Below are 26,681 nucleotides of genomic sequence, written 5' to 3' on the forward strand. Positions count from 1 at the left end.
CATAAGACAAACATTTGCTCTATATTATATTATATTATATTATATTATATTATATTATATTATATTATATTATATTTTAATATATTATATTAAAACGTTTGTCATTTAACCTTGACTTTGCCAAGATTTCATAACATTGTTACATAATTAAATATGTCCTTAAAGACGATTTGCAATTTTCATTCCAACACATGTAAGAATAATATATTTTTTTTTACCACTTGTGGGCACATTTAACTGCAAGTCATGCTTTTTATGTAAATCTTCAATCACTTCTGTAAGGCCTCTCTGAGTTGGCAACAGCAACAAAGGGGGCGGAGCTTAGCGAAATGATCAATTGACCATTTTCATCTGTGCGTTACACCTGAATGTGCTTTCTCACTCATGTAGAGTCTATCAAAACTTTCTCTGAATGAAACCTGCTGAATCCAGTGCAATATAATGTTTTGTTTTTTTTAATATGAAAAATGCTTCAAAATCAGAGCCCTCCTCATTGTTGACATGTAAATCACACACTGCTTATTGTAAAGGCTTATTTTGTTGTTGTGTTGTAAATTTTTTTTGTTTTCATGTGGTACTGTACTCAGGCATCATCTATCTATGAACATGTTATTTTATAAAATTCAAGTATCTAATGTTTACGGACAGGAATCTTTGTTGGCTTTGGTTCTGTTAGATTTTTTTTTTTTTTTTTTTTTTTTTAGCAACGCACATTTGCAGAGTCACGTTTCACGACGACAGGTTTCATATGGTGCAGAACGTACTCCTAAATGTCACCCCCCCCCCCCAAAAAAAAGCCCAGGGCTGTCAGGAGAGATTATGCCAAATTCCTCCTTGTGTGACAGAGATCCGTAAAAAGCGCTTAAACTTATAGAAACCGGAAACTCTTTGCTGAGGCTTAGTCAGGGAGTATCTGAGATGGTCTTTGGCTTTTGATTTGCTGCAGGTACAATTTATTACATTGCTCCATATTCCATTCGAAAACAACCTGACACATGTCCTGTTGTTGCCATAGAAATAAAAACTTTGTACTTTGTGTACCTTAACTTTTTATATTTGTGTCTAATATATCGATGAGTACCTCTTTTTTCTTTTATATAAGATCTATGAATATAGTACACAACACAATATACGAGAAAACACACATGAAAACATACACGGATGCTGTATGATCTAACAGTCTCTGTGTCGAAATAGTGCTGTGTACTTTTATTTTGTGTCTTTGAGTCTCTCTCTTTCTCTTTTTGTAGGTATTGGTAAAGTTACATTTCCAGGTGACATTGATTTTGATTCTTGTTCTAAAGCTCTCTGTGTTTTGGCCACTGTAAATGCAGCTGTCATCAGAATGAATCTGTACATTTAGTACTCTCTCAAGTTGCTATTAATAAGATGTTAAAATGAAATGGGCTGTCTTTCTATAAACACCATCAAATGTTTGTAAAATGATTATGGGGTGTTATTTGGACTGGGAAAATGATATTGAAAATAAAAGTCATTCAAAAAAAGAAATTCGGTGTATGCTGGCATATTACTGCAGATTGTTTAGTGAACATATTTAGTTTATGTTCCACACATCCAATGCTATTTGCAAAAAAATGCATTTCGTGAGCGAAATTGTTGGACGCTCCAAACATTTAATCTTTTTGACTGAGCCAGATGAGATTGTTTTCCAGACATCTTTGTATTTTATTTTGCTAAACCATCAGGACTAGTCCTACAGCAGCACCAGACATGAAAAAGTCTAACCAGGTTTTAACCAGATGGACCGCTGTATGATTTTCCACAAAATATGACATTGTCTTGCCATTTATCAAAAGACTAGGCCTAATGAGCAGCATTTCTCTGATGATGATCAAGATGAAAATGAAAACACTCCATCATGCTCCGAGGAACAACAGGAGGCTGAGAGACAGAGAGAGATTGTGAAAAGGATTGTGCCATGAAATCAACACCACAAAGAGCCAAAATATTGTCCATATTGATAATAGGCAGGTGCTTTTCGAAAAGTTGCTCATTAAAGTCATTTGGTTCAATGAAAGTGCCAGACGATAAGTTCAAGGCAGCTCAGATTTGATATAAGTTCCGGGTAAAAAATTCCCTCTCAGAAAGTAGCCTACTTTCGGGGGTGGGACTTGGGCGCTGAACATTGTTTGACTCCACGCAGCATTTTATTGTGTTGTGGTGCGTGCAGTAAGGGTTATTTGCTATTCGAATAAACAATGGAGTTAAAAAAATATACAACCAATGGACAGACGACGAGGTTCAAACTTTATTAAGCTTACTATATGAGGAGAATGAAATCCAGAGGGGACTGGAATGTCCCGCGCGGTCCTACGTCATCACCTATCTTCACGGACCGCGATGGAAAGGCAAACAGCAACGGGTCTGGGGAAAAAAGTTCCCGGGACAAATTGTTCCGGGTAATTTCGGTGGAAAAGCGGCTAAAGTTGAGGTAATTTGCATTCAGTTTGTTTTGGTAGGTTTCATTCCATGTGTTGTGTAAAGACTAAATGAATCTGCTATGACACACTAAAAGAAATTAGGTGAAGGCTAACATTTGTCAATACATTACACCACTAATTAACTAAAGTAAGTAAATTTAACTCTTACAGTGTTTAAAACAGCTTCTGTAACTCACATACCCAATGTTTTCAATGAATGTTTTCAATTACTGCACTAACATTAGTACAGCTATTGCTCATTGAGTGGAGGAACATACTCAATAAACTTTATTCATGAAGCCACCCACAACCTAACCACATTCTACTCTTCAGCACAATTCTAACCACAAAACCTAAAATGGTAACCAGATAATCTTCTAAATGTCAAACATAACTGAACATTAAACATTAACAGGTCTTTCCCTTTACTCAAAAACAAATTAATACTTACTCTGCATCCGAATATGCTTAGCTTCCATAATATATAGTAGGCGAAAAACAGTATGTGAGCCAAGTAGTAGCCTATATCTGAATTCTTGTATTCATAAAACAGAAACTGTGCGCAGAAAGTACCCGGCAAGGTTCTGAAGTGTGTATCCAGTGGACGCTTTACTATCCCATGAGGCCACAGAAGAGGATATATGAATAGGAGTGAAGTGATGCAACTGATGTCGTAGGTCACATGACATTGACAACATGACAGAAGCAGTATGTCTGGATTCCATTCATTACACACAGTCATACTATACAGTGGGTACGGAAAGTATTCAGACCCCCTTAAATGTTTCACTCTTTGTTATATTGCCGCCATTTGCTAAAATCATTTAAGTTCATTTTTTTCCTCATTAATGTACACGCAGCACCCCATATTGACAGAAAATTGACAGAATTGTTGACATTCTTGCAGATTTATTAAAAAAGAAAAACTGAAATATCACATGGTCCTAAGTATTCAGACCCTTTGCTCAGTATTTAGTAGAAGCACCCTTTTGATCTAATACAGCCATGAGTCTTTTTGGGAAAGATGCAACAAGTTTTTCACACCTGGATTTGGGGATCCTCTGCCATTCCTCCTTGCAGATCCTCTCCAGTTCTGTCAGGTTGGATGGTAAACGTTGGTGGACAGCCATTTTTAGGTCTCTCCAGAGATGCTCAATTGGGTTTAAGTCAGGGCTCTGGCTGGGCCATGTTGTGAAGCCACTCCTTCGTTATTTTAGCTGTGTGCTTAGGGTCATTGTCTTGTTGGAAGGTAAACCGTCGCCCCAGTCTGAGGTCTTGAGCACTCTGGAGAAGGTTTTTGTCCAGGATAATTCTGTACTTGGCCGCATTCATCTTTCCCTCGATTGCAACCAGTCGTCCTGTCCCTGCAGCTGAAAAACACCCCCACAGCATGATGCTGCCACCACCATGCTTCACTGTTGGGACTGTATTGTACAGGTGATGAGCAGTGCCCTGGTTTTCTCCATACATACCGCTTAGAATTAAGGCCAAAAAGTTCTATCTTGGTCTCATCAGACCAGAGAATATTATTTCTCACCATCTTGGCAAACTCCATGTGGGCTTTCATGTGTCTTGCACTGAGGAGAGGCTTCTGTCGGGCCACTCTGCCATAAAGCCCCGACTGGTGGAGGGCTGCAGTGATGGTTGACTTTCTACAACTTTCTCCCATCTCCCGACTGCATCTCTGGAGCTCAGCCACAGTGATCTTTGGGTTCTTCTTTACCTCTCTCACCAAGGCTCTTCTCCCCTGATAGCTCAGTTTGGCCGGACGGCCAGCTATAGGAAGGGTTCTGGTCGTCTCAAATGTCTTCCATTTAAGGATTATGGAGGCCACTGTGCTCTTAGGAACCTTAAGTGCAGCAGAAATTTTTTTGTAACCTTGGCCAGATCTGTGCCTTGCCACAATTCTGTCTCTGAGCTCTTCAGGCAGTTCCTTTGACCTCATGATTCTCATTTGCTCTGACATGCACTGTGAGCTGTAAGGTCTTATATAGACAGGTGTGTGGCTTTCCTAATCAAGTCCAATCAGTATAGTCAAACACAGCTGGACTCAAATGAAGGTGTAGAACCGTCTCAAGGATGATCAGAAGAAATGGACAGCACCTGAGTTAAATATATGAGTGTCACAGCAAAGGGTCTGAATACTTAGGACCATGTGATATTTCAGTTTTTCTTTTTTAATAAATCTGCAAAAATGTCAACAATTCTGTGTTTTTCTGTCAATATGGGGTGCTGTGTGTACATTAATGAGGAAAAAAATGAACTTAAATGATTTTAGCAAATGGCTGCAATATAACAAAGAGTGAAAAATTTAAGGGGGTCTGAGTACTTTCCGTACCCACTGTATATAACATACTTTTGAATGGCCATGAAGTAAGTTTGAAATCAAATGTAGTAACTACTATATAATATGCAATTTTGGACACAGATGCAAAGCATGTTGGGAATTAAAAATACACTGGCCAGTTTCAGTTAATGCTTCAAAAAAAAGTACACTCAAAAAAAAAAAAAAAAAAAAAAACTTCCATTTTACTTATTAAGTATGCAGTTAAAGGTATAATTCACCCAAAAATGAAAATTTGATGTTTATCTGCTTACCCCCAGGGCATCCAAGATGTAGGTGACTTTATTTCTTCAGTAGAACACAAATGGTGGTTTTTACCTCCAACCATTGCCGTCTGTCAGTCGTATAATGCGTGTCAATAGGTCAATAGTCAATCTCACTAACCCTCCACATCCAGTTAGTGAGGTCTGATCTCGCTCTGACAATGGAAGTGATGTCTTGCACTCATTGAAGCAAAGCGTAAGACATCACTTCTGTCATCTGAATGCGTTTTTTGACCTCACTAACCGGATGCTGAACGCGGTTAGACATAGTGGTGTTTTAGAGGAAAAAATTATATAAATACTGTTCGGTTTCTCACACAAACCGATCGCTTCGTGTGTCGTCACGAGCCGCAGGGTTTAATTTGGATTTGTCTGTGCATGTTTTTTTTGACTCTTATAGATGGAGTTCCTATTGCCATGCATTATACGACTGACAGATGGCAGCAGTTGGAGTTAAATATCATTGTTTGTGTTCTACTGAAGAAACAAAGTCACCTACATCTTGGATGCGCTGGGGGTAAGCAGATAAACATCACATTTTCATTTTTGGGTGAACTATATATTCAGGGTAGAAACAATATATTCAGCAATTGTGTTGCTTTGACTCATTTCAATTCAGTACATTTACAAGCAAAATTATTTTTATAGGCGTCACCATATTGTATTTTTCTCATCAGTTCCAGTTCTAAACATTTGATAAATGTTTGCCAGGCAGAATGCTTTCTGATGTCCCCATCGAATGGGATGCTTTAATCTGATTGGTTCTCTTGACAGGGCACTTTCTCTCTGGGGAGTTAAGAGCTTACATCTCTGCCTTAAGCTTCAGACAGCATACAATCCCATAGCCTCAAAAAAGCATCACCCCACCACCAGACCGACTCAAATCCACAACCCTCGCTTACTTATTGATCAGTTTTTGCTACAAACAACTAATGAGGTGTACGTGCAGGTGAACGCCCACAAGGCAACTGATGAGGGGATCCGAATTGCATAAATTCCATCTTTATTGCCAACACTCCCCTCAGCCCGCTACTCAGATCTTCATTAGCGCTGCTGTGGCTTTTTCGGCGTCTCTCTAGTGGGACCCCTGCCGCTCCTGTGACCAGGGTACTAACACGCCTACATTTGCATTAGCTTCAGCTCACCGTTTCTCTCTGTCATACTCGCCAAAAATAAATATTGAAAGGCTTTGTAATCATGACAAGTGTATTTGTGTTGCTAAAGCAATTACGTGCGATAAAATCAAGGTAAATATTACAAAACATAAAAGCAAATTGCGTTTCTCTCTCACACTGCCTCCTGTTGCTCCCAAGGAAGCCTCACTGCATTCATATGAGGCTATTCTGATCCCTAGACTGCCTGACAGTGGATTCTCTATGCACGCACGTACACACACACACACATTCATATACATGGATTCTGACTGACAGCCACACTTGCATCTTTTCCACCCCTTGACAGCTGCATACACACTCCAGACTAGCTGACAAAAGGCCATCATCTCTCACACACACACACACACTCACAGAAGATATGACAGACATCCGCAGAAATGTGCACTTCACACACTCCTGTGCTCAGTGACTCCATCACACACACTCTGTTCCAGCTGTTAGTCTATTAATTGTGATTATGCAGGCAGTGCCCACGTCCTCATCACAGTGGAGGACAGCAGCTGTAAGATGGAGCTGAAATACCTTCAGCCCACTGGAGCTGCTGTCACTCTCCTCCTGACAGTCACGCCGTGCCGCTTCAGAGACCGTCCTTTACACACACATCCTCTGGCATCTACTCTTCTACCTACGTCATTCTCCATTGTTTTAGAATCTTTTGTTGCAGTGTTGTCCAGAATCTCCATTTTACCGATATCAAATCCCTTCCATAACCATACACTGTTTCTGAATCTATAGTTCTGACATAAAATTATCTATATTGATATCTATACTGATATAAAATATACTACAAACTATATTATTTGTATCCCCCAATATGACACACTTTAAAAATTTACAAATTATAAAGACAGCTATTTTCATGTATGTGAAAAAGCATGGATTATATATTGTTGCTATACTGAATCCAAAGTAAAATAATACTATTTAGATAGCACATCTTTTTTCTACCCTTAAAGTTGTGATGAAACAGAAGTAGCGTCAGCTCTTTTCCTCCGTATTGTTATTTACATCCGAGTGAAACAGATCATCTAAAAAGAAAAAAAATGTAGGTTGGGGACTTGGTTATTTCCATTGCTTGTTGACTGAATGGAGACAGATCTGAATGCAGTCTATTGTGAGACAGGGGTGGGGTTTAAGCAGGCTAAATGATTGGATGATGAGTCCAGCATGTGTCACCAGAAACAAGTCTGTCATTTCTCTGTAGTTAAGATCTAGTTATGAAAGTTTGATTAAAAAATGAAATATGCATGGATGAATCATTCAATAAGATCAAAAACATGCATTAAAAAAAGGTGAATTTGTATTTAATGTCGACTTTAAAGGGTTAGTTCACCCAAAAATGAAATTTCTGTCATTAATTACACACCGTCATATCGTTCCACACCTTCATTCATCTTCAGAACACAAATTAAGATATTTTTGATAAAATCCAATGGCTCAGTGAAGCCTCCATTGTCAGCAAGATAATTAACACTTTCAGATGCCCAGAAAGCTACTAAAGACATATTTAAAACATATTACTTGTTATGGAGTGATGAGAATACTTTTTGTGCACCAGAAAACTAAACAACGACTTTATTCGGCAATATCTAGTGATGGCCGATTCAAAACACTGCTTCATGAAGCTTAAAATGCTTATCGAATCTTTTGTTTCGAATCAGTGGTTCGGAGCATGTATCAAACTGCCAAAATCACGTGATTTCAGTAAACGAGGCTTCGTTACATCATAAGTGTTTTGAAATTTCAATGGTTCTCGACTGGGGGGCGTGACTTTGGCAGTTTGATACAGGCACATGAACCACTGATTCAAAACAAAAGATTTGTAAAGCTTTATGGCTTCATGAAGCAGTGTTTTGAAATTGCCCATCACTAGATATTGTTGAATAAAGTCACTTGTCACTTCATAACTTAAGGTTGAAACACTGTAGTCACATGAACTGTTTTAAATACGTCTTTAGTAGCTTTCTGGGCATCTGAAAGTGTTAATTATCTTGCTGGCCTCACTGAGCCATTGGATTTTATCAAAAATATCTTAATTTGTGTTCCGAAGATGAACGAAGGTCTTACGGGTGTGGAACAACATGATTTTCTAAGTACTTTTGTTTCCACACATCCACTGAATAAGGCATTTTGTAAATTGAAACAAACAGACAACTGTGAATTAGAGGTTGGACTTACAAACATTGTGCTTACACAATCCGACAGGACAGAGGTCACACCGCTAACAAAATATTTGTCCACAATTGGCACGTTAACTCTGATCTTCATCTATTCCCCACAGAACTACAGAACAAATGATTCAAGCCACACTGTCTGACCTAAATACATCAGCCTGTGGCAAACTTCATCAAATGGCTAAACAAAAGATCAGCTTTCTCTGCGGCAGGCTTTGTGCATGCTTGGTAAACAAGTACTGATCTGCAGCTTTGCATGACAGTAAAGGGGCAGAGATCCAGTTTCCACCAACAGTTGTTTGGTTAGAGTGGCTGGTTTACAGCTTCTGCCTGGAAAGGACTCTCCAAGGTAATAAATATTCACGTATATCCCACCAATCGGCATCTCCCATTCATACAGAACACAATGAAGCCTGATGGGTGGCTCTTATTTCTACATTAGGTCTGATTTTGTAATCAGACATGTTATGATTGCCTCCTCCTGTCGTGATTCCTCTCCTTAGAGGAGAAGGAGGAATGTTGTGTGATTGCAATTACAAATGAGAGATTTTCATATTTCCCAGACATGACTCCGCCAGTGTGACCTTTTCCATGTTTTCCTAGGACTGGGTGGACCGCTGAGCAGCACCCGGATGGACGTGTGGGGATGCGGCATCTTCCGTGCATGTATTAGACTAATAAATGTAATAAAAGGCTCCTGCACAACTAATTCAAGCACTTTGGGGAAGCAAGACCCTCTTATGTAACACACACATTTGCATTGACTGCTTGTAATTATACTGTTTGTCAAAATGTGTTTTGTTTTTATGCCATTTCTTTTGCCAGGCTTGTAATTTTGCAAGTGCTATTTTGCTTTTTAGGAGATCAGTAATCATGTCAACCAGTTGCACGCAACTAGAATTTAATATTTTCTAAAGACAACATGAGTGATGCCTGTCCAGACAAAACCTGCTGCCACAAGTTGTTCTGGCCATTTGCTAAGGGGTTTTGAGTGGCCACTCCAACGTCTCTATCGTATATCTCTATCATACATCTCTATGGGATTTTCTTTCACCAGGTTCATCCACCAGGAAAAAATTGTAAGTCTGATTGCTTAGGGGGAAAAAAAAGGCTCACCTCTCTACTCAAGAAGCTGCACAATATAGGGCATCATTCAGGACTCAACAGTAAGGATTTATTTTCGTAATCTGATTGATTGATTGATTGATTGATTGATTGATTGATTGATTGATTGATTGATTGATTGATTGATTGGTTGGTTGATTGATTGATTGATTGATTGATTGATTGATTGATTGATTGATTGATTGATTGTGGTTAGACCAAAGGTTCAGATTTCAAAACAAAAATCTATAAATTACATTTTTAATAAATTTAAATGTATACTTTTAAATTTACATATCTAAATTTTAATGTCAAAGTAGGGCCCAAGCACCAATGGTGTGAGGACCCTATTGTAATTGCTCTGTCAATTATTCTTCTTCTCTGAAATGAATCGCATTTTTGAGGGCCTAAACATGCTTGAAAACTCATAAAACTTTGCACACGCGTCAGAAGTGGTGAAAATTTACGTCTGATATGGGTTTCAGAATTAGGTGTGGCAAAATGGCTCGATAGCAATGATAATTGCTTTTAATCGAATTAAAATTTCAATTAAGCGCCCTTCGTGCTACGTTTCACTTACAAGAATGAAATTTGGCAGACAGGTGTAACAGCCCAATACCTACCCAAAAAAGTGCAAAAATTGGGTGCAAAATCTGAAAACCGGAAGTGGAAGTGAGATATTTTGAATTTTCACTGCAAAATTTTTGAAGTTTTTACCATTTCCTCCTAGAGCTTTAATCAGATCAACATCATATTTGGTCAGTTTAATCTATAGGCCTTTGTGAGGTTAATTTGCGAAGAGTTTTCGCTGAAGGGCGTGTCCATGGCGGTTTGACAAAATTCAATTTTTCGCTATGAAACAGGAAGTTGTTGTAACAAACTTCACATGTTTGATAATAGTCCTGGCCTGAAGATATTAACATGGCAATATTCAGTTATAGTCAAATCGCCACCTGCTGGCAGCAGTAAGTGTGGTGCATCAAAATAACTTTGCCATATTTCTACATTTGCCCGCTTGAATGCATGTCTTGCCTACTGTTCACTGTTTTCCTAAGGCCACCAGCTGACAGTGGCCTCGGGTGCGAGGACACTTTGAATGCTGCTTGCAGCTTTAATTTTAATTGTAATTTTTGCATTTATTTAATATTTATTTTTCATTATTATTAAAAACATTTATTATACTTTTTTGCACACATACAAACATTTTTTTCATCAAATGTTTGCAAAAATAGCTGGAAATTATACACACTGAATTTTTTTTTAGATTTATTCTGAAACGATTTTCACTCAGAATTTGCTCACAAATAATTACAAAGAAATGGTAAGTAACACTGAATTAAACAACATTTTAAAGTAGAAATACTAAAATAGTATTTTCTTGTAAAACATACTTTGAAAAATCATTTTCCACTGCAGTTTTTATAATTATACAATTATACAATTAGAAAAAATTCATAAACACTGCTGGAAAATTATGACAAACATTTCAAAACATTATTAATTTGTTTGTAACTTTATCTAGGCAATTTTGTGACAAAAACTGTCAAGTAATTTATCTTTGTTTTTGAACCAGAGAAAGGAATGTGAAGAAAGTGAAAGCAATGATCGCTACAGTCTACGTCATTTACAGATATGTCAGAGAAAGAGTATGTATATGTGTGTGTGTGTGTGTGTGTGTGTGTGTGTGTGTGTGTGTGTGTGTGTGTGTGTGAGAGAGAGAGAGAGAGACAGCCTTTGATTTTGTTTCTAGGCATTCTGTTCTGAGGTATGAGTGTAATCCAAAGGCTCTTTTCAAACCATCTCCTACCTCAGCTAACATAATATTAATCTTGATCCACACCAAATTCCCAGAGTGTGATTCATTTCGGTGTGGGCACATGCTGATGAAGACTATCACACGGACCACGCTGTGTTTACTAATGTCTGAATAACTGTGAGTATCAGCTCTCTCCATCTCTGACCTGAATAAACAGCACCATCCCACCCCCTTTCACTAGCTTAATCTTTCTAAAATGTTTCATTTGGAAGTGTTAAGAGGAAGAGTGCTTGCCAAATACAAGAACCAGTTCCTGGGGTGTAAAAGTCACTTCCTGCGTCTGGCTGTCTGTGAATGACAGCCGGATGAGTTGCGTCTCCGAGCTGCCGTGGGTTTGATTGGTGTGGATGAATGATCATAGCCTGTGTAGCGTGCTGAAATGCGTCTGCTTGAATCTGTCGCCGTGATTAAACCATGCACAACGGCACGTTTCAGTCACAGATGGATGTTAGCGAGCGTGTGTATGCGTGCAAACACTGTACCGGACATTTATCCGTGTTTTGCAGGCTTCACCTCAACCAAATATTAATGGAATTCTGTCATGGTGGAAATGCCTGTCGTGCACAGTAAGCAGACATCAAATATAAAAATGGAATCCTTAGGAGATGTCAACGATGAAAAAGAAAACGTTTGGAAGGCATGTCACTCTTGGAATATTGCATCTGTCGTTGTACTTCTTAAAGGGATAGTTCACCCAAAAATGAACATTTTCAGTTAATGTACTCACCCCCAGGCCATCCAAGATGTAGGTGACTTTTTTCTTCAGTAGAACACTAAAGAAGATTTTTAGGTGAAACCGTGGTCCTTGGTGAAAGTCACTGGCTACCTTCACTTTGAGAGTCAAAACAGGCAAATTAAAATTAATACATGTGGCTCTTGACGTTACATTGAGGTCTTCTGGCAAAACGATCGGTCTGGGCAAGAAACTGAACATTAATTACAACATTTTTACTTGTAATCCACAGCCTCGGCAAACAGCTCTGAGCACGTTCACGGCAGTGTGGAGCGCGAGCACAGAGTTCATTTGGACAGGAGGAGGTTTGGGATGATGGCGTTGAAGGCCAAACTGAAGTCCACAAACAGGATCGTAGCTTAATTCCCTGGTTTGTTCAGGATATAGTGCAGTCCCATGTTGACTGCATCATCCACTGACCCTCAATACGCAAACTGAAGAGGGTCTAGCAAGGGTTCATTGACGTCCTTCAGGTGGGTCAGCACCAGTCTCTCAAATGATTTCATGACCACAGACGTTAAAGCAACAGGTATGTAGTCATTCAGTCATGTGATCTTGCGTTTCTTTGTGATGGGGATGATGGTGGAGCATTTGAAGCAGGATGGGACTTTGCACAGCTCCAGAGATTTGTTGAAGACCGGTGACAGCTGGTCAGCACAGACTTTCAGGTGGGTGAGACATTGTCTGGGCCTGATGTTTTCTTGATCTTCTGTTTCTGGAAGAGCCGACACAGATCCTCTACAGAGGTTCTAAGTGCAGGTTGAGTTGTAGGAGGGAGGGGAAGGGGATTGTAGGAGGTGTTGATGGTTGTGCAGAGAGAAGGTCAGAGTGGGTATGGGGTGTGAGACAGCCTTTGTCAAAATGACAGTAGAACTCATTCAGATCTTCAGCCAACATTGATAATAACATCATGACCTCAGATGACCAACACCTTTGAAGAGACGGCACCTGCGAGGACTTCAGATGACGCAACATCTAGATCAACATGCACATTTCCAAATTTCTATATGTCCTTATTATTGTTAATATGTAATTCATTATTTCCAGGAGCTCATTGCTTCTACCTTAAAATTAAACTGCTAACAGTGATTGTAAACTAAATTGCCTAAATTATTACTTTGTTAGCTAACTGCATGATTATTACACATTTCTGAATTTATTATGTACATTTCTGAAACCACATACATTGGACAGTCACCTCCAATACCAGATTCTCTAAATTGTAATGTTGACATGCATTCTCTGTAAAGCTGCTTTGAAACGATATATATCGTGAAAATCGCTATTCAAATAAATGTGAATTGAATTGAATTGAATTGATAATAAGAAATGTTTCTTGAGCACCAAATGAGTATATTAGAATGATTTCTGAACGATCACGTGACACTGAAGACTGGAGTAATGATGCTTAAAAAATTTAGCTTTGCATTCAATTTTAAAATATATTAAAATAGAAAACAGATTCTTAAATTGTAAGAATATTTCACTGTTTTTACTGTATTTTTGATCAAATAAATGTGGCCTGGTGAGCATAACAGACTTCTTATTTGTTTTAGTTTTTTTCTTTGGCCTGTGTCATCTCTTGAGCAGAAGGAGATACAAGTTTGTGTTTTGTTGAGTTCTGTAAAAAATGAGGGCGCAGCAGTTTTCTGGCCAACATGGATCAGCTCCAGACAACCGGATATATAATTCAAAAACACACCCTCGCACACACACATACAAACAAATTTTCATCATAACTCTCACACGCTGACATTTTTAGTTTTTCAGGGAAATGAGTGTCAACTAATGATTCAGACGTTAAACAATCATTAAAATCTGGATGGAATAACTTACAAGCAATTTATATATATATATATATATATATATATATATATATATATATATATATATATATATATATATATATATATATATATATAAAAGGTTTGTAAAAGTGTTTGTACAAGACTGTTTGATTTGTGGAAAATCGAGGTTTGCTATACAAGGCTCAATCTACTGTAGTTCCAGTGAATTGGCGAATGTATGGCGACAGACATGCACTTTTTCAAAAAGACAAAATTTCCAATAAAACGTCTTCATATTGCATCACAAAGCAGTCCGATCGGATCAGGCCCTGTTATTGCTATATTTCAAAATCCATCATATCTCTGATGGGACAGAAACACAAGGACAGATTGGCTAGCTGGAGGGCACCTTTCCTCATACATCAAGCAAAACAATACACACCTGCTCCATCACCATGGCAACACCACACTGAAAATGCCATTTTGGTGCACCTGTCTAACTTCACCAAAAATACCAGCGGATCATTGCACTCTGCTCTGCCACATTCCATGTATGTATCGTTAACAGAATAGTTAACATCCAAAAATAAAAACTCTGTCATCTTTTACTCAGCCTTGTGTTGTTCCAATCCTGTATGACTTGCTTCCGTAGAAACTGAAGGAGAAAGTCTGACAGTACTTGTCATTCTATTCCATGCAGTTACAATGAATAGAGACTGAGGCATTCAAGCTTGAGAAAGGAAATAGAAGCACTGCAAAAGTGGCCCAAACTTGTGTGAGGAACAGAGAACAATGTGAAAGTGAGTAAATGATGTGATCTATTCTTTTAAATTGCAGTTATTGATACTAACTGTATAGATATATTTTCAGAGTAAGACTCAGGCCTTTGAATTGATCTTCCTGGTCCCCATGATTTTTAGAGACACTGCACCAGAATGATATCAGTTATCTTGAAGTTCTCTTTATTTTGTGGCCGATGGGTTTGCTCATTCTGTCTTCCCCCCTTTTCTCTCTGAAGTGGAAACAGTTTTCTCACAGCATGAGGTGGTGCAATACCATTACAAAGGTTTCATCTCTTTGTCACATTTAAGAATAATTCCCTCCCGTTCTGTTCCTTTATGATGTCAGTACAGTGGATTGCCATTTCTCTTCTGGCTGCTGTGGAGGTAGAAATTTCTTCAGATGGTTACAAACATGTTTCAGATATATTTTTCAATTCAGAAAGTCATTAGCATGACAGATGTATGTCAAAAAAGCACTTGCATATACTATTAGCATAGAATGGCTCGTGGCCACTCAGTAGTGCTACCGTCAGTTGTATTTCCACAGACCTCTCAGATAAACTGCTGATGGTAGATAGTTTTCTGTAGTTTCTGGATGGTCATTAGTACGTCAAACCAGATTTTCAACTAGATCAGGGGCCTCATTTATAAAGCATGCATACACACAGATTTGATCTTAGAGTCTGCTTACGCTTAAATCCACGGCAACGCTCATATTTATAAAAACAGTCTTTGACATGGAAAAGTGCTTAGTACAACGTCAGGGTGTGAGCAGATGTACACACTTTTCCTTGACGATGACTGGTGATCTATTATATGTAAATTACATTAATTAGGTGTCGTTTACAACGCGTAGAACTGAAACCATTGAGAAAGAGAGGCGTACGCTTGTTTTCTGTGTACGTTCATTCTATGAATCACATGTACACACATCTGAGAAATGATCGTAAGATCAAATTTAGGACAGTTTCTGCGCAACATTTTATAAATTTTCAAATTAGGGACTGGAAGAGAGTGCTAGGCTGTCTGCAGAAAAGTTTAGAGAAAATAGTGTAAAAATGTGAATGAACGAACAAACGAATGAAGTAAGGAATGAATGAACGAATTAATGTGTAAATGAAATAAAATTGACCAAACTGCATCCTAAATACTGATGAAATAGTTTCTTATAATATAATAATAATATTATAACAAAAAATGTTACACACACACACACGTTGGGTTTTCATGTTTTTATGGGGACATTCCATAGACATAATTACTTTTATACTGTACAAACTGTATATTCTGTCCCCTAACCCTTAACCTACCCCTACACTGTCCCGTCACAGAAAACTTTCTGCATTTTTACATTTTCAAAAAACTACTTGGTATGATTTATTAGCTGTTTTCCTCATTGGGATCAAAAAAATGTCCCCACGAGGACAAGAATTTCGGATATTGCCATCTTTGTGAGGACATTTTGTTCCCATAACGTAGGTTATACACACACTGAATATGTTATTATTGCATACTGTTTAATAATGTACTACAGTACACTGAGATGCAAATAGTACCTGCCACTTACACTTAGTGCAAATAGTATCTGCCTGCTAATTAAACTTAAAGGTGCTGTAGAACGTCTTTTTAAGAGATGTAATATAAGTCTAAGGTGTCCCCTGAATGTGTCTGTGAAGTTTCAGCTCAAAATACCCCATAGATTTTTTTTTTATTCATTTTTTTAATTGCCTATTTTGGGGCATCATTAAATATGCGCCGATTCAGGCTGCGCAGCCCCTTTAAATCTCGTGCTCCCCTCCCCAGGAGCTCGCGCTTGCCTTAAACAGCATAAACAAAGTTCACACAGCTAATATAACCCTCAAAATGGATATTTACAAAGTGTTCGTCATGCATCATGTCTAATCACGTAAGTACAGTGTTTATTTGGATGTTTACATTTGATTCTGAATGAGTTTGATAGTATGCTCCATGGCTAAAGCTAACATTACACACTGTTGGAGAGATTTATAAAGAATGAAGTTGTGTTTATGCATTATACAGACTGCAAGTGTTTAAAAATGAAAATAGCGACGGCTCTCTTATCTCCGCGAATACAGTAAAAAACGATGGTAACTTTAACCACGTTTAACAGTACATTAGCAACATGCTAACGAAACATTTAGAAAGGCAATTTACAAATATCACTAAAAATATAATGATATCATGGATCATGTCAGTTCTTATTGCTCCATCTGCCATTTTTCGCTATTGTTCTTGCTTGCTTACCTAGTCTGATGATTATGCTGTGCACATCCAGACGTTACTGGCTGCCCTTGTGTAATGCCTTGAACATGAGCTGGCATATGCAAATATTGGGGTCATACATATTAATGATCCCGACTGTTACGTAACAGTCGGTGTTATGTTGAGATTCGCCTGTTCTTTGGAGGTCTTTTAAACAAATGAGATTTATATAAGAAGGAGGAAACAATGGTGTTTGAGACTCACTGTGTGTCATTTCCATGTACTGAACTCTTGTTATTTAAATAAGCCAAGATAAATTCAATTTTTAATTCTAGGGCACCTAGATGTAAAGAAAATACTTTTTAAATATTTACACTTAGTGTAAAAACCATCCATTGATATTTGTGCTTAGTGCAAATAGACTCTGCATTTTATCATATAAATGGGTCTTTATGCTAGAAAATATATAGCTGCCTTTATATTTTAGGAAAGGGTTCCTCACAAGGGGATTGTCATATAGCGGTTCTAGACCACCTGCTGATGAGGCTGAAGTGGAACAAAAAACACAATACCATGTTTCAAAAACCAGCTCAACGCTCTAATGCCATGCAAATAGGTCGCAGGTTTAACAAAACACTTTGAAGCTAAGTTATCATTACAGTGGCTGGAAACTGAAGGGGTCCTCACACATAGGCTATAGATAGATTTGGCCATTTCATCAAGCTGTTCATAGGCTGTAATAAGCTGAAACGCTCCATACATCAGCTCTGGCAGGACAGCAACAAAGTGGGAGACAGCCAGCAAAGATAGGCATTCATAAATCACAGACACACATACAACCCCAACTGATACACACACCTGACTACATATTGTGCTTATATACTGACTCAGCAAAAATACATAGAGTTACAAACAACAGAGAACCAATAAAGAACCTATTGAAAACACACCTGTTGAATATCTCCTTCCTGACTCATAAAATTGTTTTACAAACTCAATTTTCTTTCCTGCGCTGATGAAACATGCATCCTTTCCTCTAGATAACATCATATCCAGCCCTGGCAACATTGTCAAACTTACAAATCATCAATCACAAGGCATTGATTTCAGACCGCCGTAAAACAATATGCATTTTGTTTTGTCTGCAGGTGTGCGATAGCAGCATGTGTTTCGGTTGACACTTGATCTGTTCAGATTACTCCCTCACAGCTGCTGAAACTCAACTCGCGTGATTTGTGAATGACTCTATGTGATTTGGCCTTCATGACGACGTGCATAGAATGTGATGTCACCTTAATACGCCCGAACGGATGGATATTTAACACCATATGAAAACCATATACGACGGTGAGTGATCACAGACAGCAGTAGGCTATGCGTCCCCAGGCCAGCGTGATACATTTAAAGCATCAAAGCCGATACAGATGAAGATTCATCATGCGTTCTCTGACCAGCTTTTATTACATTGTGGGCATCACCTCAGCGACAAAATGTGATTATGCTACGTGGGGATGGAAAGCAGAGCCATGACTTTCTGTTTTGATTGTCTAACTTGAATCGTAACCATTATAATTGTGACCTTTCTGGGATATCAAATTCATTCATTCCTTCCTGAGCCCACAGATTACGACAAGCTGAGAAAAAGAAAAAAAAAAACATTCCGTGACACAGAGTCAGATAAGTAGCAAAGTTCTGACGAAGTTGTGTTGCTACAGATTGTCTTGTTTATTTCATTAAAATGGACAAATATTCAAACAAGCTGAAGTGGATTTCAATCCAAAAACAGTGTTATTAAAAGTGAGCATTTCCCACTACTCTTCCCACCACTCAGAGGCCTGTTTATTCATCTTTCGAACAGTGTCTCTCTTTTCTTGCTTTGCATCAATGTACAATAGATTGTGAAATGTGGAGCTTGTTTTGAGCAGCTGTGCTGAGCCTTGGCTGCATCTCAGCTGAGGTTTTCTTAATTACCTCCCAAAGGACTGAAACAGAGAGAGAAAGAGAGAAGAGAAGAGAGAGGGGTAGTACAGAACAAGAGAGAAAGAGCCTTATGTGATACAGTATATGCTCTCTATCTCTCACCTGATCTAGATCAGTGGTTCTGAATTGGTAGGTCACCACCCAAAAATGGGCCGCAGGTCTGTTCTGATGGGTCAAATGCAAATGACGAACCCCAACCAGCCATATAATCATGCAGAGTCAGGAGAGCGAAACAAATTAAAATTCTACATGTATTTTATCATACTGGCAATGCAAAATCTGGGTCCCAAAGCAAAAAACACTGATCAAGATAGCACTCTCTTCCGTAAAGTGCTCTTTAAAAATGCATGGACACATTGCTTTTACAGGAGCTGGGGACCTAATGCATGATAGCGTGAAACAAAGACCAGCCTTTTGACAAGATCACGGCCTGTTAGCTCTTAATAATCTTGGATCTGAGAAGACAGACACTGAAACTGCATTAGATAGTACTATATGTTCCTGTCAAATGACATGTTCTAGTTTCTGTATACCTTATCTTCCACTAGCTCAATGTTATAAAATGATTAGAATCACACAAACATAGGAATGTGCAAAAGTCGCTCAAGTATGCAAGATGATGCACAGTAAACAACCATTCTGGTATTCCTTCATCACTTTCATGGTGCGTGTAGACTTTGATGCGTGACAGAATTTGCAAAAACTTTACTGAAATGACAAAGAATACTCAAAAGCACTTCACATTCACCAAAAAGTTAACACGGAACACTGAAGAAAGGGAAGGCTTACATATACAGACATGCAGTCAAACCACAGTAACATAAGAGAACTCATGCAAAGGCAGTAGGTGTGTTCGACTTGAAGTGACGCTGCGCAGAGCTGTGTTGTCAAAAATATTGATATTTCGATACTTATCAATACAGAAGTACACAATGAACTTTCACTGTTATTAGTTTCACTCAAACCACCCTTGTTCACATTACTTAAAAAACTCATGTAACTACATGAATGTAATTTAACTGAGTTGTTTCTACTAATAATGAGTATTGTCTGCTTTACTTAGTGTTTGCTTTACATTTACTAAGTGTTTCTTACGGTGGCCCAGTAGTGCACAACACAACGAAATTAAAAAAGCAAACATAAGTTCACAACACAACGGAAACAAGCCACAACACAATGAAATAAAGCCACAACACAACGGAATAAGCCACAACACAACGGAATTAAACCACAACACAACGGAATCAAGCCACAACACAACGGAATCAAGCCACAACACAACGAAATAAAGCCACAACACAACGGAATTAAACCACAACACAACGGAATCAAGCCACAACACAACGAAATAAAGCCACAACACAACGGAATTAAACCACAACACAACGGAAATGCTCCCGACCACTTGGGGGCTCTCAGAGCTAGGTAATATTACTATTCCTTGCCACTGTTCTATAAAGTCGACAGTTTTACAAAGATATCAATACCATGATTAGTTTTAAGTATGTAAGCATTGTATATCGACATGGTATATTAATTAAAAATCAACTACGTTCACAATAGCTTCATATTTATATTTGTGAATGATTTGACGCGATACCACGGCGCATGATAAAGGGAACATCCACCAATTCCACCAAGTGGTTAAAACGTATAATTTGTATTCATTAAAATTACTTTTAACATTTAAAAACAGACATGTTCAAATTCCAAAGGTTGTTAGTTCCTGTTGGTAAGACTAACAAGCTTTGGAATTTGAATATGTCTGTTTTTAAATGTTAAAAGTAATTTTAATGAATACAAATTATACGTTTTAACCACTTAGTGGGATTGGCAGACGTTCCCTTCATCATGCGCCGTGGTAGCGCGTCAAATCATTCACAAGTATAGGCCTAAATATGAAGCTATTTTGCACGTAGGTGATATTGAATTAATATTTCATGTCGATATGCAGTGGTCACATACTGTTTAAACTAATCGTGGTATTGATATTACTGCCGACTCTATAGAACAGTGGCAAGGAAAACTAACTTTACCGAGCTCTGAGAGCCCCCTAGTGGTCGGGAGCATTTCCGTTGTGTTGTGGCTTGATTCCGTTGTGTTGTGGCTTTATTCCGTTGTGTTGTGGCTCGATTTCGTTGTGTTGTGGCTTTATTCCGTTGTGTTGTGGCTCGATTCTGTTGTGTTGTGTCTCGATTTCGTTGTGTTGTGAACTTATGTTTGCTTTTTTAATTTCGTTGTGTTGTGCACTACTGGGCCACCGTAGGTTTCTTCAGTCAACTTAACATTGCTGTGTGAAACGCACAAATTAATGATGACATAACTAACTGGGCAGTGGATCCATAGTTCCCAGCATGCTTTGCAAGGGACTGCATTAGGAGAGTAAATTTAGGGATTAAAGTCTTATTTTATGTGTTTTTCAGTGAAGGGAAAGATGTTGTTAGTTTATGTTAGTGTTTAATGTTCAGTTATGTTGGACATTTAGAGTAGTTTCTGTAATGTTTTTGGATTTTGTGGTTACCATTATGCAGAAGAGTGTCGCCTGTGTTTAGGCTGTGCACACTCATGTACACATGTTTCCCGCTCTCGATTCAATTGAGTTTGTTCAATGAGTTATTTTATGAGTGCATTTTGTAGAGAAAATAGTTCATTTAATAAGGTAAATTAAGTCAATAAGTGGTTTTCGCCTTACGTAATCAACATAACATAATTAAGTAAACTGCACATAAATATTATGTAACAGTGACACTCAAATGATTTGTATTTACTCAAAGAAATTTTGTCAGCTTTACTTGAATTTCTTTTGTTCATTCAACTAAATTGTTATTTGTACAAATTACTCAATATAGTTGCGTGGAACCACTTGACACTTCTTTTTTAAGTAAATCCAACAATTAATTTTTTTGAGTGTATCTGAAATGATACCAATACTCCTTTCTGCAGTATCGATACATCAGCTGCGCTTTCTTACTCTCCATTCTGACAGCGAGTTGACATGCACCCGCCTCCTCTCATTCAGTTGTCTTTGCGCATAATTCTACTCATGCCCGCAGATCTCGCTTACATCAGAAGCACGCAAACACCTAATAAAACTGCCTCTGGCAAACATCACGAGTGCCAAATTGAGCTCTTTTTCCGTGGCTTATTGATGGTCAAATTCACACAAAAATAATGTCAAAATGCCCATCTTGGTGAGTATTAACGTAAACACAGTCAGTTATGTAACAGTTCAGGAAGTAAAATCATACATGCATGTGTAACTTTATTTTGGATGCGTGCCTCAGGTCTTAAAGGGACAGCAGCCTAATAAACATGCCGCTCTCTATGTTGTTAATATTAATCAAACACAAGACAGAGAAAATCCTGCTCTTGACTGATTAACTTATGTAACTTTAAGTGATTAATCTGTATATAATTTTTACATTTAAGATTATTCAATGTTATTTTAAATTTGATTACTTTCAGTTTCATCATTCAGTTTCTTAAGGCGGGTGCACACTGTGGGATTTTGGCCACGATTTGGTCATCTGAGACAAATTTATAATTACTATTATAAATCGCACAGTGAGCACCCAGCTTTACCTGAATACTGCTGTTAGACCTGAAAAGAAAACAGTTTATTTCATTTGTATCTTTATTCTATTGTATTTGTGCTATTGTTAGTAATTTGTTTATATGTTCTTATTTTATTGCTGTTGTCTTTTTTAAATTCAGTTTACAGTTTGAAATCAAGCTACCCCATTGTAAAAACAAATACACTGAGCAAATATTTACATGAGATAATTGTAATGGTAATTGATCAATGTTTATATATGAATAAAAGCTTAAATTAAAATCTGTCATCGTATAAAGTGATCTATTCAGAAGAAATTATCGATTGCCTAGACTTTCAATGCATGGATGGACAAAATATCTATTTGGCAGAATATGCAGTATTTTTCCTTGTGGTATCAAAAATGGTATTGAATATTGATCTTTTTTAAGGTATTGTATTGTAAGTTAGAAATTCCAGTATTGTGATCACCCCAACTCCAACTTATTTTATATCAATTTCTATTATGTAAACTTTATTGGGTTTATTATTAACTAATTAATCCATCATGGACAACATATTTACTGGTAAACATGGCCCCACTGAAGATCTAGGAAATGTAAACTTGTGAATTATTATAATTATTATTATAGATAAAATTATTATTTTTATAATTTAAATAAATTATTATTATTATTAAAATTGTGACTCAAGGAAATTAACAAGGCAAAGTTAAAACTGATATGAACAGCACTTGAATATATACCAATGATATAATAAAACACTATAAATTAAAGATGGATACTCTGCTGTTTATAACAGCTTAGGTCATTAATGGGTATGAATAACACATTATGTACAAACAGTACAATTTTCTCAAGTATTTTGCTTAACAAATACAACATAATGGGGACACATTTGGTTGTATTTTCATTTGTGAGTTCTCCAAATTGATCTGAACTTTATGTAGCTGTTAACATAAAATGCATCTCTTTCACACTTTTTGATTTTAGCATGTAAGACTTTTTTTTCATTGGAAGACACAGCAGCAGAAGTAAGATGGGGAAACTCAAGTACAGAAAATATACAGCGATGGTCTGAACGTGTCTGAAAACAATATGCAGAGAACGTTGCTGCCCTAGGCGGTTGCCTGTAGCCTCTGCCAGTCATGATCTGCCACTGTACACAATGAATGATAATGCAATATTTTATATTGCAGACCTATATCAATATGATTTTCATAAGTCACGTGGTAAGCGTTAACAAAATATAAAACTACAAGAAAGGATTATATAAGGTCAAAATTTTGTCACAACCGTGTCATGTAAAATCGCAAAAGGTATCATAACATGTTTATCTTTCTAATTCCTCGCTCTTTTCCATTTTTATTTTTCTTTTTTTTCTGGGCGCCCTCCAAGCGATTGGTGCCCTGAGGCCTTGTACTGCCATAATCCAAGACCCTAGCTTATACTCTCATATTTGGTAATATACAATAAACTTTAGATTATCTGTATTGAGTACACGCCTCTGACCTATAAGTACCCTCTATGATTATGCTGTTGAATTATGCATGAATAATGAACTATGAAAAGATATGCTCTGACAGATCTGAACCCCAAAATATCTGAATATCTGCCGCTAAAGAAATGCCCAACAGTCATTGTTTCCATCTGCATAACCTGCTGTTCACCAGAACCTGTCATCTATCAACAGGATGCACACTGTTTGAAAAGGCGATGATGATTATGACGGTAATGATAATTACAATTATAATGTCAATGATAATAATAATAATGTCAATGACCGTATGAGCAGTTTTGATGATGATGATAACCAAAACAGAAGTGAAGCATTTGACATAAGGGCACGAGAGAGTGAAAGAGAGAGAAACACCAATGCCCTGATGTCGACAGGAGCCATTTGTGATCACGCAGGGCCTCTCTCACATGCCGATTGCATTTATGAGTCTGAACTGTTGTTCAAGCGTGTGCGCACTGTTATGGAAAATCTTTTGGCATTCATTAACATGCTTAACCATGCATGCAGGCACTCCGCATCCCTCCTCTCTCACACACACCAGGCGTTTTCCACACTCCGTCACAGCGGAGTTCAGCACGCAAAGAGTGCAAGCATATGCGATTCAGTTATACCAAGGTTTTTTGACTCTGCGCACAATAACACTAACAATAACACCATAAATGTGAGAAATATCACTTTTTAATGTGATAATCCCATGTGTTTGGTGCAAATGTTCTTCCTCAAATTGAATTCCATAAAACATACGCTTCAATATTTGACCCTTTGAGTGTTTTTGGCTTATAGGATTGTTCTCACTGAATAAAACACCTGATATATATGAAAATGTGTGATTTAATTGACAAAAAATAAATAAATACATTTAGGCAAGGTTCCTGAGCAGTAGTATAGCGGTAGTAATTTGAATTTTTAAATTAATTTATTTCATGTATTAGGCTTTACCTCAGTGGCATATTATTTGTGCAAAATGCTGGGAGCCAACATTAGTAAACGCATACTGACAGCAGAGGTTACCTTGAACGGGCAGGCAGACCTGGTGGCTGTATGTCTTCATTTAACCAAGTATCTGCAGATGCCAAGGAAAAAAATGAAACGCAGAGTGAGAGAGAGAGAGAGAGAGAGAGAGAGAGAGAGAGAGAGAGAAGTTATTCTCTGTGTCCAGCCCATAGGGAAAAAGAGGAGCTAATGATCTTGGCCTTGGTGATAGTTGACTCATTCTCAGAATAGAGTGTGTGTAACGTGTGTGTGTGTATGTTGAGAGTGTGTGTGTGTGTGTATATGGTGCAGGGTGGTCCTCTGAACCCAGATGTTTCATTACCAGTGAGATTACGCTCGGGTTGACCGGTTGTGATGAATGGACCCTACAGCTCTATATATAGCAGAACGTAAGCAAAGTGGGCCAGTCAGTCATCAAAGTGTGCACACAAAAAGAGGCTTTACTGTAATACCTGTATGGCAAAGAAATCAAACGGAAAAGGTATGTTTGTTTCATCATAACTATCTCATAAGGGCAAATGTGTCCTTCTTGCAATGTTAAGCACAGCTGTGCACAACAACAAATGTGATGTGTTGTGTTCTCAGGGGGAAAGCAACACAAAAATGCAGGACAACTGCCTGTTCACTGACCTTTTGATGCATATTGTACATAAAATGGCAAATGCTGGCTGAAATAGCAGAAAACCATACATATTCTGTGCACTGTAAAACCGAACAGTGAAATTAATGAAATGAAATGAGTTTGTTTCACACAAATAATAATGAAAGTTCATTGTACTTAAAGTTGAGTGAAGTCAAACTTTGATTGTAGTAAGCTGAACTTAATATGTTTGAGTTGCAGCAGATTCCTAATTCCCAGCATGTTTTATGTTTAAGGAAAATAAATGCTGAAATTAAGTGTTATTTTGTGTGTTTTTGCACAATATTAACATAGGGAGACAAAAGTTAGTGTTTAATGTTGTGTTATGTTGGGATTTGCAGGGGTTCTGTTATGTTAGTTTTGTAGGGTTACCATTGTGGTGAAGAGTAGAGCCTGCGGTTAGGTTTAGTATGGGCTGCAACATTTTTAAGACCACATATACTGTAGAGCTGGGACAATAAACCGTTGAATAACAAATTGAGAAATGACTCTGGATTGATTCTGAGATTTTCCAAATGCATTGCGATTCTCTCTCAAATCAATTCTGAGCTTAGTTGTTAGTTATAGAAGGCACTGTGTGCTTTAGAAACAGCCGTATTTGAATTTGATACACACACCACTTGAACCTTCTATAAAATAATCATTCATAAAGTCTGAAAAGGTTGAAGCGAACTTGCAGTGGGCTGTTTACATTAATCTTGTGTCATAAAAGCATTCTGAGGTGCAAATAGGCCTACATAGCCAAACGCACAAGCGTTCTTCTTCATCAGCATTTAAGCGTGTGGTTAAAAACTAAGCTCAGAATCAATTCAAGAGAGAGTCGCAATGCATTTGGAAAATCTCAGAATCGATCCACAAATCAGATGAATCGATTTATTCTCCCAGCCCTAATGTATGTTGTTTCAAGCAAGTATATAATGACGGTCTCTATGATAGTTATAATAGCATGTGTTATTTCCTATCTAACATTTAACCAATATCTGAATGTGATGTTTATGTAAATGAACTGTATGTAATTAACATTATGATGAGTGGGGTGAGGCTGAGAACCGTGGGAGTGAAGGGATGCCAGTGACGTGATTGTTAATGAGAGACACCTGTGCACCACACTGGCCTTGCTCTGCTTCCACGGCTCTCGGACCCGCAAAAAAGTTC

General features: G+C 37.8%; 1 long non-coding RNA gene across 1 annotated transcript; it reads left to right on the forward strand.

The window, feature by feature from the left end:
- The first annotated feature begins 5,508 nt into the window (after positions 1-5,508).
- On the forward strand, positions 5,509-9,568 carry LOC125280232. Its single transcript, XR_007187559.1, has 3 exons — positions 5,509-5,565; positions 8,505-8,746; positions 9,001-9,568. It is a non-coding gene; the product is annotated as an uncharacterized LOC125280232 (long non-coding RNA).
- The last annotated feature ends 17,113 nt before the right edge of the window (positions 9,569-26,681 follow it).

The sequence above is a fragment of the Megalobrama amblycephala genome, linkage group LG12, assembly GCF_018812025.1.
Source record: "Megalobrama amblycephala isolate DHTTF-2021 linkage group LG12, ASM1881202v1, whole genome shotgun sequence".
Lineage (NCBI taxonomy): Eukaryota > Metazoa > Chordata > Actinopteri > Cypriniformes > Xenocyprididae > Megalobrama > Megalobrama amblycephala.